This window comes from Euprymna scolopes, chromosome 23 (assembly GCF_053919585.1).
Source record: "Euprymna scolopes isolate OS-2025 chromosome 23, ASM5391958v1, whole genome shotgun sequence".
NCBI classification, from domain to species: Eukaryota; Metazoa; Mollusca; class Cephalopoda; order Sepiida; family Sepiolidae; genus Euprymna; species Euprymna scolopes.
In genome coordinates this window covers 109,305,125-109,317,793 of record NC_136504.1, presented here as the reverse complement: position 1 = coordinate 109,317,793, position 12,669 = coordinate 109,305,125, and positions in this window count along the sequence as shown.

The following is a 12,669-nucleotide window of genomic DNA, read 5'->3' as shown; positions in this document are numbered from 1 at the left end:
AACATCTTCTAGGACTTAATTTAGTCTCTATGTAATTTCCCCCCGCTTATTTCTGTTTTTTTCCTACCCCCGTCATGTTCATGACTTTTTTGTTTGTTTGTTTTAAATCGTATTTTCCTCGATTTAGCTTTGATAAGGGAGGAACGAAACCTGGTTAGCTAACCTTTATTTTCATTTTTTTTTTTTAATTCATTATGCTTTTTGGTCTTTATTTAGCCGTTGCATATATATATATATATATATATATATATATATATATATATATATATATATATATATATATATATATATATATACTACAAGGACATCCAGCGTTGACCAGTCATAAAATACGTATAAATATAATATTTACATCCATGCAAATTTCGTATTATTATTAGTTAATTCGAAATTATCTATTGATTATAGTCGATTATATATAATTATGATTTCATAGAAATTATGTTAGGCTGTATAGGGTGGTAACTCCTACTTTTTCATCGGATTTTTTCAATTATCTATACTTGTCGAATACAGTCTCATACAAAACCTATCTAATATCGCTGTCATACGTAGGGTGTAGATTTGTGAGAAATTAATAAAAAAATGTTCGTCTTAGTCGTTTCAGAGTTCATAAGGAACTATATATATATATATATATATATATATATATATATATATATATATATATATATATTCCAAGGTAAACAGGTACAGTTCCTAGCTACAAACGACCTTCGTAACTTAATTTACTCACATAAAATTAATATACGAAAGTATAAATTTATGCGTAAACTTTAAGTATTTACTTCAAAAGTGCTCAATATGTAGGTAGACCTAGTTAGTAAGTTATAAAATATATATGGTCATTATATATATATATATATTATATATATATTATATATATTATATTATATATATTATATATATCATATATATAATATTATATATATTATATATATTATATTATATATATTATATTATATATATACATAATATATATATATATATATATATTAGTGTTGGGACGATTATCGGAGTTGGAATAGATAATAGAATAAATCGGAACATTTTGTGTATCGGAATCTGTATCAGAATCGGAAAAAATTGTATCTATTTTCCGATGACAAAAACGATTCTTTAAATGGGCGTTTTTAATTAGATTTTCTTTAAAGAAAAAAATCTACTACTGCTAATAGTAATACAAAAATACTAAATATTTATTGATTATTTATACTAAAATAATGAATATCTATTGATTTTAAAGTATTAGTAAATCTAAAATCGATAAATAAACCCACTATAAGTGTATCCTTATGTTTAAGAAAATATCTACACATCTAACGTAAGTTTTTATGGTAATCGTAAAAAATAACAACTTTATAGTTCAATATTAAGAAAATTATAAATAATCGAATCGGAATCGGAAATTTTATACGGAATCGGTAATTGTATGGGAATCTGAAAAAAACAACCCTAATATAATGCGAAGCTCGCAATTTGTTTACAAACAAAACGTGTGAGCCCTCTACGAGTAGCGGACGGATGTTTATTTAAATACGCATTCGGACAGTTTAATTTCGGCCACCGATTCCGTAGTCAGGGGGTAGGACTGCCGACTGTCATCACGACGGTTCTAGGTTCGATCCTCGGCTTGGGAGAGGTGTTAGTCTAGCGGCACTGATGAGTTGTGAAACAACGAAACAGGTCTGTATGTCGATGACTAAAATATATTTTATATATATATATATATATATATATATATATATATATATATATATATATATATATATATATAACAATTATAAGTTTAACTCTGAGGTCAACTCTAGCTCTAAAAAGAAAATATGCTTGTAAGATCAGAATTTTAGAAAAAAATTCCTCTACTGCCCAAATTTTATATTTAGTAAATTTATTTTATACATGTACAGTTTTGGTCGAATCTGGCATAATATATACAGTAAATATTTTGCTCTTTTTTTTTACACAGTGATCACCACTTATCAAGGCCCGGAAGCCACTCAGGGATAAGGGTTATCGCAAGTACATTACGTTAGTGTGGAGATTTGATGAAGTGTTTACTTACGGGGGCGGTTCATTAGGAATTTGTTAACGTTGGACTTGAAGACATCCAAGTTGTAGTCCGGAGGGAAGCAGGACGACGGAACAGAGTTCCACAGGCGTGCAGCTCTTAGAAAGAAGTTTTGTTCATGGAATCCGCGTTTTGATTTAGGCGCAGATATAGAGTGGGGGAAAATTTTCACAGTGGACTCAGCTAGACGGGTATTTTTCGTGAAAGATTGGCGAGGGGGGGACCAGAGATTGGAGTTCAGACGAGCACCTGCCATGGAAATAACGATAAAACAAGGATAGGCTCTCAACGTCTCTTCTGTGGGAGAGAGGTTGCAGGGTAGAGAAAAGGGCATCCCCCACTAAGCCACGAAGTCTATTTTGTACTCTGTCAAGGCATGATAGGCTGTTTTTAGCAGCTCCTTCCCAGATATGGCAACAGTATTCCATCCTTGGATGTACTTGGCTTTTATAAAGATAGAGAATTGCATCATTAGTGAGATATCTTCTGCAGCGGTAGAAGGATCCCACTATCTTTCCAGCGACCTTGGCAACAGACTTGATGTACGAGTTCCATTTAAGATCAGGAGTAAAGGTCAAACCCAGAAACTTACAAAAACACGACGCCTCAAGACGAGAGCCATCCATCACAGTTGATGCCAGATGGGGATCAGAGCGTTGATGATGTAAGGATAGGAGTTTGATTTTGGATGCATTAAAGGTAACCAGCCACATCTTCCTCACTGAACCACGCGCTCGAGATCAGAGGAGAGAGAATCAGAGAGAACTTTGTCATTTACAGCATTTGACGCAAAACAGACGGAAGAAATAGTATTGCAATAAGTTATCGTACTTAAAACTATAAAATATGTTAATAAAGTCAACGTTGAATTTGCCTGCCGAGACGATGATAGCAGCCGGTATGCAGACGTAGACAAGATTTGACACGAAGGGAAAATTGATCCGTTTTAGTCTTTCTGTTTTCTTTTTTTTTTTTTTTTGTACCGCGTCGTGATTTTGAATCATGTGAATAGTAATCAGAGGAAAGAAATAGAAGAATCGAAAACAAAAAGTTAGCGAAAATAAAAACAGAAACAACAAAAAATAAAACAAAAACAAAACACGCTGTCATTATAAAGTCTACAGATTCCTGAAGGTCAAAGTTCATTAAAATGTATGCTATGCTCCATTACAAGGTCTGGACATTTTGACATATTTCTTATTACATTCAATATATATATATATATATATATATATATATATATATATATATATATATATATATATATATGCATAGATCATCGTATAACGATTAGATCACTGCCTGACTGACGTAAAGAACATTTAAAGTTAAAATGTTTTAATTCTACGTTATTTCACGCGTTTATGGTAGCCGAATGGATACGGTCTTTGCTAATCGAGCCAGGGATGTCTTGTGTTGCCGAGTTCGAATCGTTCGACTGGTGTAAATCGTGAAACCTTGCACTGAAGATTCCCGAAAGGATGAAACACTAGTGTCTGTAGGTATTTGGTTATTATAGTAAAAAAAATAATTATGACAGCCCCTTTAAGAAATTCGTTTCTTATCGTTGAACACTTCCAGTTGAATTAAAGTCGGTCAATTTAGCTCTTATGCATGGGTCATCGTATAACGATTAGATCACTGTCTGACTGACGTAAATGGACATTAAAAATGGAAATGTTTAAATTCAACGTTATTTCACACGGTTAATGGCAGCTAAATGGATAAGGTCCTTGCTAATCTAGCCAGAGATGTCTCGTGTTGCCGAGTTCGAATCGTTCGACTGGTGTTATTCATGACACCCTGCACTGAAGATTCCCGAAAGGATGAAACACTAGTGTCTGTAGGTATTTAATTATTATAGTAAAAAAAATAATTATATATACACACACACACACACACACACACACACATATATATATATATATATATATATATATATATATATATATATATAAATTCGGGTGTATTTGTGTATTGGTATTCATAAAAGTAAAGGACTAGTTACTAAAACTGGAAAAGTAAAAATAAAAACAACAAAAGAAACAGGATATTCTATTAAAAATATAATAAATTTATAACTTAAAATATTAACATTAAGATTTGATTATATAATGTTATAAATTAAAAGAAAAAAAAACGTTAATTCTGCAATATTTTAAGTTATAAATTTACTTTGTTTTTACTAGAATATCTCGCCCTTTTCCTTTTATAGTTTTAATAACTAGTACTTTACTTTTTCATGTTTAATCTTAATCATGCTCACATTTTTCAATTGTAATCAATGATTTTTACAGGCTTCCAATAAATTAATTTGTTCTTTGTTTAATTTCAGTCTTATTTTTGACCCCCATAAAAATATATGTAATAACAATCTAGGAGACGTGTACGACAATTACATCCCCCCAATTATCTTCATTACATGTTCTATTCTCATTTGTTAATCCTCTTTTCGAAAGAGCAATGAATTAGTAGCAACAGTAGTGGCTGATGCGATGTGGTTGCTATGGAAACCAATCATAAAAATCGTTGCTCACCTCCTTACACAGTTCTAAATGACTAAAACAGAAAAATTCCTTTTGCCCGGCGTTGCCCGGCGTTGCCCGGCGTTGCCCGGCGTTGCCCGGCGTTGCTCGGCGTTTATCTAACATCATTTTACCAACTTTGCCTAACATTTCGAATCCATTGATTGAGATTGTCGGGCTGACTTCCTCATCTTGGTTGTTATTGTCACAACGTTTCGGCCGTTTTGCCCTCCGAACCCAACCCTCCTAACAAACGGTTCCCCAGTTCGATACAAAACAGCTGACGAAGGCCGGAGGGCAAAACGGCCGAAACGTTGTGACAATAACAACCAAGATGAGGAATTAAGTCCGACAATCTCAATCAATGAAAACACCTCATCTAAAAAATATAAACAATTACTGTTTCGAATCCATTCATTTTAGTAAAAGTTCGCGCGCTTCCGGGTAGCGCAGGGATGTCGTGCCAGTTAAAAATAATATTCGTAACATACAGAAAATAACAACCTACCCCCCCAAAAATATATATATATGTTAGGGCGTAACCACTTTTTATGTCGGCGTTATTCTGGACGGTATTTCTACGTCTGCCACTTGATCGGCTAATAATTCAATAATGGTAGGTATTCAACAAAGCGAGACACGCGAATCACGAAGAATTGCGGTCCATTTGAGCCATGCCGACACTCTACTCAATTAAGCGACTAAAAGCTTTCGATTGTCAAGATTCGCACAATTCTCGCATCTCCGATTGATCGGGCGATAAACTACGGAAGCCCAACTTGGACGTAAATTACACGTTCAGATTGATTCGTTTCTCTGTGAAAGAGTCTTGTCACCATTTCTAACAACTTTCAATAATCGTCATCTTTATTGATTGTAATAAATACCACAGAAGTTTGAACTCTGATGTGATGGTTATTTATTATGTTTTTCACGGAAATCGCTGAAGACAAAGCGTGAAGCCACTTGATGTAAAAAGCTAACATGAACGGAAGATGTTTATAGCAAAAACACGGAATAACTATTGGCCATACTCTTTAAAAATTGGTGGTCTATTTAAAGGAAAAACCGTTGGCATGAAGAAAGTTTTCTTGGGAAGTAACTAATGGGATAGTAAGTAGAATTACAGTGATGTAACATCAAATTAGTAGAGACTTCTAGATAAACGATTCTAACGAGCTGGGAAAAAAGAAGCATGGTATACGTAAGAAAATTCGAAAAAAAGCATGTGTCATAAAAGTATTGATAAAAAGGTCTGAGCCTAGCAACATGACGTCTATGACAGAGAGAGAGAGGTTCCGTGGAACTAATCGAATTACAGATAGGTTTCTGCAGTTATGACGAACAGTAAAATTTGACGGAGATTCACCAGCCGATATGTGACAACAGTAGAACGTATGAAGAGCACTAGTCTATAGTTTATTGGTAATCGTTTGCTGTCTCTATTGGATCATGCCAAATGATTTGCTCTGGCATTTTTGTAGATCAAATTCAACTTCACTTTGTTTGCTGTTTTCAAAGGCCTATTTTAACTGGCGTTTAACCTTCTCTCAATGAAGCATACCCCCATCTACAGCTTTTATTCAGCAATCGATAATTCTGTTACGTTGTCGTATCATAAATGAGCGTTTGTTGTATATTGGTTGAAATTGGAATGGAGATGATATATTAAAACGTGTCTAATTATAAAAGATTGAGTGTTTGATTATCTTATCAGAGTTAATGTCGTTGTGTGTGTGGGATCATCTAATGGTCTTTCTATTACATATGTCCATATGCTGTTAAGTGTGAATATGTGTGTGACATGTCATTTGAACATACCTTCTGCCATTTTGTTGGTCCATCTGGAAATTTTCGTCTGGAAGGGAGATGTGATACCTGTTTTGGGGAACGAACATGTATTTCAGTCCAAGACAAGAAATTGGTTCTATAGTTTTTTTTATTCACCTTCCAGTTTGTTCACAGAAGATTGGAAAGTGAATTTGGCCTGTGTTTTCTTCTTCTAGGTCTTATTTCTACCACATCAGCGTTCGCCCCCCCACCAGTGAAGGGGAGGAGACAACGGCGAAGCCGTCCGCTCTCCTCCAAATCCTAAGCAAATCTCCTCGATTCAGCTAAGCTGATCACATGACTCACACGCAATGCAATCAGCTGATCTTGACTTCCGATCAACGTGTCTACACTATAATTCACACACACACACACACACACACACACACACACACACACACACACTCTCTCTCTCTCTCTCTCTCTCTCTCTCCATTCTCTAACAATTCTTGTTGAGCCTCAACAAGTCCCATTCTTATTAGAGTTTAGCATTTAGAAGGAGATGTATACTCCCTGGAACCATACGGCCAACCTAACTATGCAAAGACGATTGATGAAATAAGCGAAATATTTAATAAAATTTTAGATTATAAATAACAAACAAATATAGTTTGCAGTAATATTCCGAAAACATATCTAACAAAATTTCTCCAACATAGTGCATATAAACGCGTGGAAAAATATCAGCAGCAGCGAAGGATTGCTTGCTTACGAAGGAATTAGCAGCAGTAGTCGAAAAATGCGCATATACAAATCAGGAAGTGTGCGCGTATTAGCGTGATCAGTAAAAGACAAAAATATATCATATGCTCGGGGAAGAAAGAAACTCGATATCGATAAAAATGAACGTGTAAAGTCGAGAGAAGGAGAATGACCGGCTGGGCCAAGCTTGCGGTCGGAAGAAAGAGAAACGCCTCCAGGCTAAAATTGACAAGTGGCAGCGAGAGGCTTCTTAAGTACTGCAAAAATAACGGTAATAAAAACGTTTGTTAAAAAAGAAAAAAATGCTGACCCGGATTTTTATTTATTTTTTTCCTCTATAACTGCAACGTTACAGTTCTGCTATAAATGTTCGTTTTAAACAGAAACAGTTTTTACCTAGTTTTTCTATCTAACTGACCACGACGTCGATCGTCTCTCAATACACAGCACCAGACACAGCTGCCTAACACTACATAGAACCAGAAAAAGCTTGCTCTTAGAAGTGCATGCCTGCTGTGGAACTCTGTTCCGTTTGTCTATTTCCCACCTGACTACAACTTAGATGTCTTCAAGTCCAAGAAAAACAAGTTCCTGATGAACCGCCCCCTTAAGACACTTTATCAAATCTCCAATACTAACGGTTACTACGATACTATCCCATTGGTTAGTGTACACGCAATAACTCTTATCCCCGAGTGGCTTCCGGGCCTTAATAAGTGGTGACCACAATGTAAAAAACAAAAAAAAATAAAACGTCACCAGACACCGATGGCTTTCAATACAGAGCACCAGAGACAGCTGTATTTCAATATACGGCACCAGGCGTAATTTCCCAATCGCCACGCGTCTATTTTTTCTCTTTGTTTTCTCCTCCGTTTCTTTCCGATCCTAATGCCAACAATAAAAGTTGTATGTGTGATGAAAGTAGATGCGCCCTTAGCACACCCAAGATTTTAGACTGACTCATTTATCATTGCAATATATTGTTATGTTATGTTATGTATATTTTTATGTATCAATATTTACAAAAGTTTGATTTTCTTACTTTTTTATAAATACTTCAGATATATTGAAGAGATCATGATGCCGCCCTTTTAATAGCTTCTTTTCGTACTTTGCTGCAACTCAGTCGAGATTTAGTCTAAGTAATATTTCTATTTATTTTATTAAACCAAACAAACAACGGGTATAATGCTAATTTCCCTCCAGTTATTTTTTTGTACCTGATATTATTTTAACTTGGGAGTGATCACTTATTAAGGCACGAAGGCCATCGAGGAAAGTTGGTAGTGTATTTATCGTTGATGGTGTAAATTGGATAGACTTTGATTATTTATAGGGTAAGCCCATCAAAAATTCGTTTACATAGGATTTGAATGCTATGATGTTGTATTCAACTAGGAAGCGGAACAGGGGAGCAGTGTTCCACAGGCGGGCAGTTAGGAGAAACAAGCTTTGTTCATAGGGTATGCGTTTAGATTTAGGCACAGATAGAGAATTGGAGAAATCGTTTATAGTGGTTGTAGCTAGTCGAGTGTTTTTTGTGAATGTTTGTCAAGAGGGAACTACAGGTTGGTGTTCATTCAAGCACGTGCCATGAAAATAACGATAGAGCAGAGATAGGCTCACAGCGTCTCTAGTAGGATGGAGGTTTCAGGGAAGATAAAAGTGTACCATCAACTCGCTTTCGAATCTGGTTTTGAACTCTGTTAAGGCTGTATAGGGCGCGCAAAGCAGCTTCTGCCGAGATGTAGCAACAGCAATCTATTTTAGAGTGTACGTGGCTTGAACAGATAGAGGAATGCATCGGCAGTGATATATCTGCTAGAGCGGTAGATTGATCAAACCTTTTTTACAAACGATAGTGGCCATATATTTTATGTATGCGTTCCATCTCAGATCAAGAATGATGGTCAATCACAGAAGCTTGTCAGGACATGGAGCTTACTCAAGACGAGAGCCATTCATTTTAATTGCGGTGTTAACCAGCCACCGTTTCCCTAATTGAACTACATTTTGAACATCAGAAAAGAGAGAATGAGAAAGATCTTAGCTATTGTTAGCCTTTGGAGTGCTGCCAATGTGGTGCCGTCTGCACAAATGTCTACAAATGTTTTAGTAAAAGAAAATAGGAACATAAATATTCTTCTCTCTAACTAACCATTTAGATATGTTATAGTGTAAATTTATTGTGATCTTCTGATTTTGCTGGATTTCGAGACAAGTATTCGTGTATTCTGGTGGAATCTATAGCTTCTTCTTGTTACTTAGGGAAACATCACTTGGCGAAGTTTGATTATTCCTTCTAAAATTCAGTGTTGGCTAGCCATACCGAGATGGTTTTATTAGGCCACGAATACAATGTGGTTACAAATTTCAGCCAAGTCGTGTGGACTGCATGAGTGTTGGACGCATACAAGTACCATTTTTACTTCTAGAGAAAAGTATCTTTATGCTATGTTCTCCTGTAGAGAAAAACCTTAGAAAGTCGAGGATAGTGTCTAGTAAGCATTCAAGCTCTCTTCAGTAAGCATTCAATTTTCCTTCAGTAAGCATTCAATTTTCCTTCAGTAAGCATTCAATTTTCCTTCAGTAAGCGTTCTATTTCCTTTCAATTTCTCCCCAGTAAGCGTTCAATACCTCTACAGTAAGCTTTATATTTCTTTACAGCCGGTATTCAATTTTTCTCCAGTAGGCATTCAAGTTCTCTCCAGTCATCATTCAATTTCTCTCCGGCAGGCATTCAAGTTCTCTCCAGTTGGCAGTCAATTTCTCTCCAGTAGGAATTCAAGTTCTCTCCAGCAGACAAAGTTATCTCTCCGATATGCATTCAGATTCTCTTCGGCAGATATTCAAGATTTTAGAAGGCAGTCAAATTATCTCCATTAAGTTCTTTCAAGCAGTCTTCAAGTTCTTTCCAGCAGACATTGAAGTTTTCTCCAGTAACCATACAAGTTTCTCTAGTATGCATTTAATTTTTTTCCAGTAGGTAATTGTTTTCTCGAATAAGTATTAGAGTTCTCTCCGGTAGGTATTCAAGTTTTCCCCAACAGTATTAACTGAAGTAGGTGTTTATGTTTTCTCCAGTAGGCATTAAAGTTGTATCAAGTTATATTCCAGTTTTCTCTAGCAGTTATTCAAGTTTTATCCAGTAGGCATTCTCCAGTAGTTATTCAAGTTCTCTCCAGCAGTCAATAAACTTCACTCCAGCACCTGTCTACGTTCGTTTTAACAGCGATTAAAGTTCTCACTATTAGGCATTTACGTTCTCTCCAATTGATTTTCCTGAGGAAATAATTATTTAGTTTTTATATCTGAATTGAATATATATTTACCATTTGCGGGAACAATTCTGTATATATATATATATATATATATATATATATATATATATATATATATATATATATATACGTATATAGTAAGTTATAAAATGTATATGACAATTAAGATACAGAGAATATCCCGGGTTTAATCCACGTTAGGACTCATCAGGCTTATGCGAGAAGTTCTGGTAGTCTCGCCTTAATATATACGCATATTCTATTGAGTTTTTTGTTAGCCAATAAGCTTTCTAGTTTCCACTGCATTCTTCCTAATCAGCCAATGAGCAGGCACTTACAGGACAAATGCCGAGTTTACTTCCGATTCACCCCTTCCATTGTGTATACTATTTTAGCGGGGAGAGCAGATATCTAGTGTTCTGACCTATTTCAAACCTAGGTTAAATGGGTTTTTTAAGCTAGTTTATATATATATATATACATATCAGAATGAAGGATATATATATATATATATATATACGTATATATAGATATATATATATATATATACGTATATATATTTATATATATATATATATATATATATATATATATTATTCCTTCGGTTTGCGTTTCCTACTTAGTCAGCATTTTCTTCATGTAACAATGTACGTATATGTAAGCCTTCGATAATAAGTATACGCATGTAGGAATCCCCCATGACTGTTCGGTGCGTGATCCATCTGTGTTTTTCCCTTTAACGCGTGTACATTTCAATCACTGTTAGGCTTTATTTATTTACTTTTACTTTCGTGCAAAAGACTTTTTATATTGGAACAGAGTTCCATGCAACGGAGTTCGAATTACCAAAAATTCGTTTCAACCAAGAGAATCACGCGCTTCAGTAATGGCGTCTCTCTGAAACTTATCTTCCTACCCCTAAGCACGGCTAACCCGTAACACAATTTTGACCTACCAACAATTCTGAACTCTCAAAATTCCCGGCGCCTTTCCGGAGTAAGACATTTTTGTTTTCAAGCAGGGGCATATATGGAAGAAATCCATACCCCTATATACATATGTATATATATATATATATATATATATATATATATATATATATATATATATATATATATATACATATATCTTTATACAGATATACATATATATACCTATATCTTTACACAGATATACATATATATACATATATATATATACATATATATAGAGAAATATAAATGTATCTATATATACACTTGTATACACATATATACACACATATAAATATACATGTGTATATATAAATATATATATACATACCACTATATATACAGATATATATATATATATATACATATAGATGCATATATGTGTGTATATACAAATATATGTGTATATGTGTGTATATATTTATGTATATATACATATATTTGTATACATATATATATGTATATATATGCATACATATGTATCTGTATATATATATAAATATGTGTATGTATATATATATGTATGTATGTGTATATATATATATATATATATATATATATAAATATATATATATATTGCAATCCAATATATGTATACTAGCAGACCACCCGACGTTATCGGGCGTAAAATACGCATAAATATTATGGTTTAATTAATGCAGATTTCTTATTGAAGGGGTATTAACAGCCGTTAAATTTTATTAATAAATTGACGCAAAAATCGAAAAGAAACTGAAACATGTGCATGCAAGTATTATGTTTTATTTTTGTTTTTACGTAAAAAGCGTGGTGGAGCTAATATAAAAATGTGGGCTCTCTCTATCGTGCTAGAAAACTACTAACACCCGAAAGTATCTTGTACGTCTATAAGGCAACCATTCGCCCATGTATGGAGTATTGCTGTCACATTTGGGCTGGTGCATCTGCTGCTAGTCTCTCGCTCCTTGACAAGGTTCACAAGAGCGTCACAAATCTGATAGGCCCTGAACTCGTATCTAAGCTTTGCATCCCTCTGCCTGTTCTACAAATATTTTAATGGTGAATGCTCTGTCGAAATTCAAGCATTTGTGCCCCCACCACGGGAACACCATCGACAAACCCGACAGGCTGCTAAATCCCACCCCCACACTGTAGATATCCCTAGATGTAAAAGATCTTTCTACTCCAGTAGTTGCTTCTCCAGAACCGCTAGACTTTGGAATTCCATTCCAGGTCCCTGTTCCCCCAACTGTACTGACGTGCAGAAGTTCAAGTGCAACGTGAACCGACATCTTGCTGCCCAAATT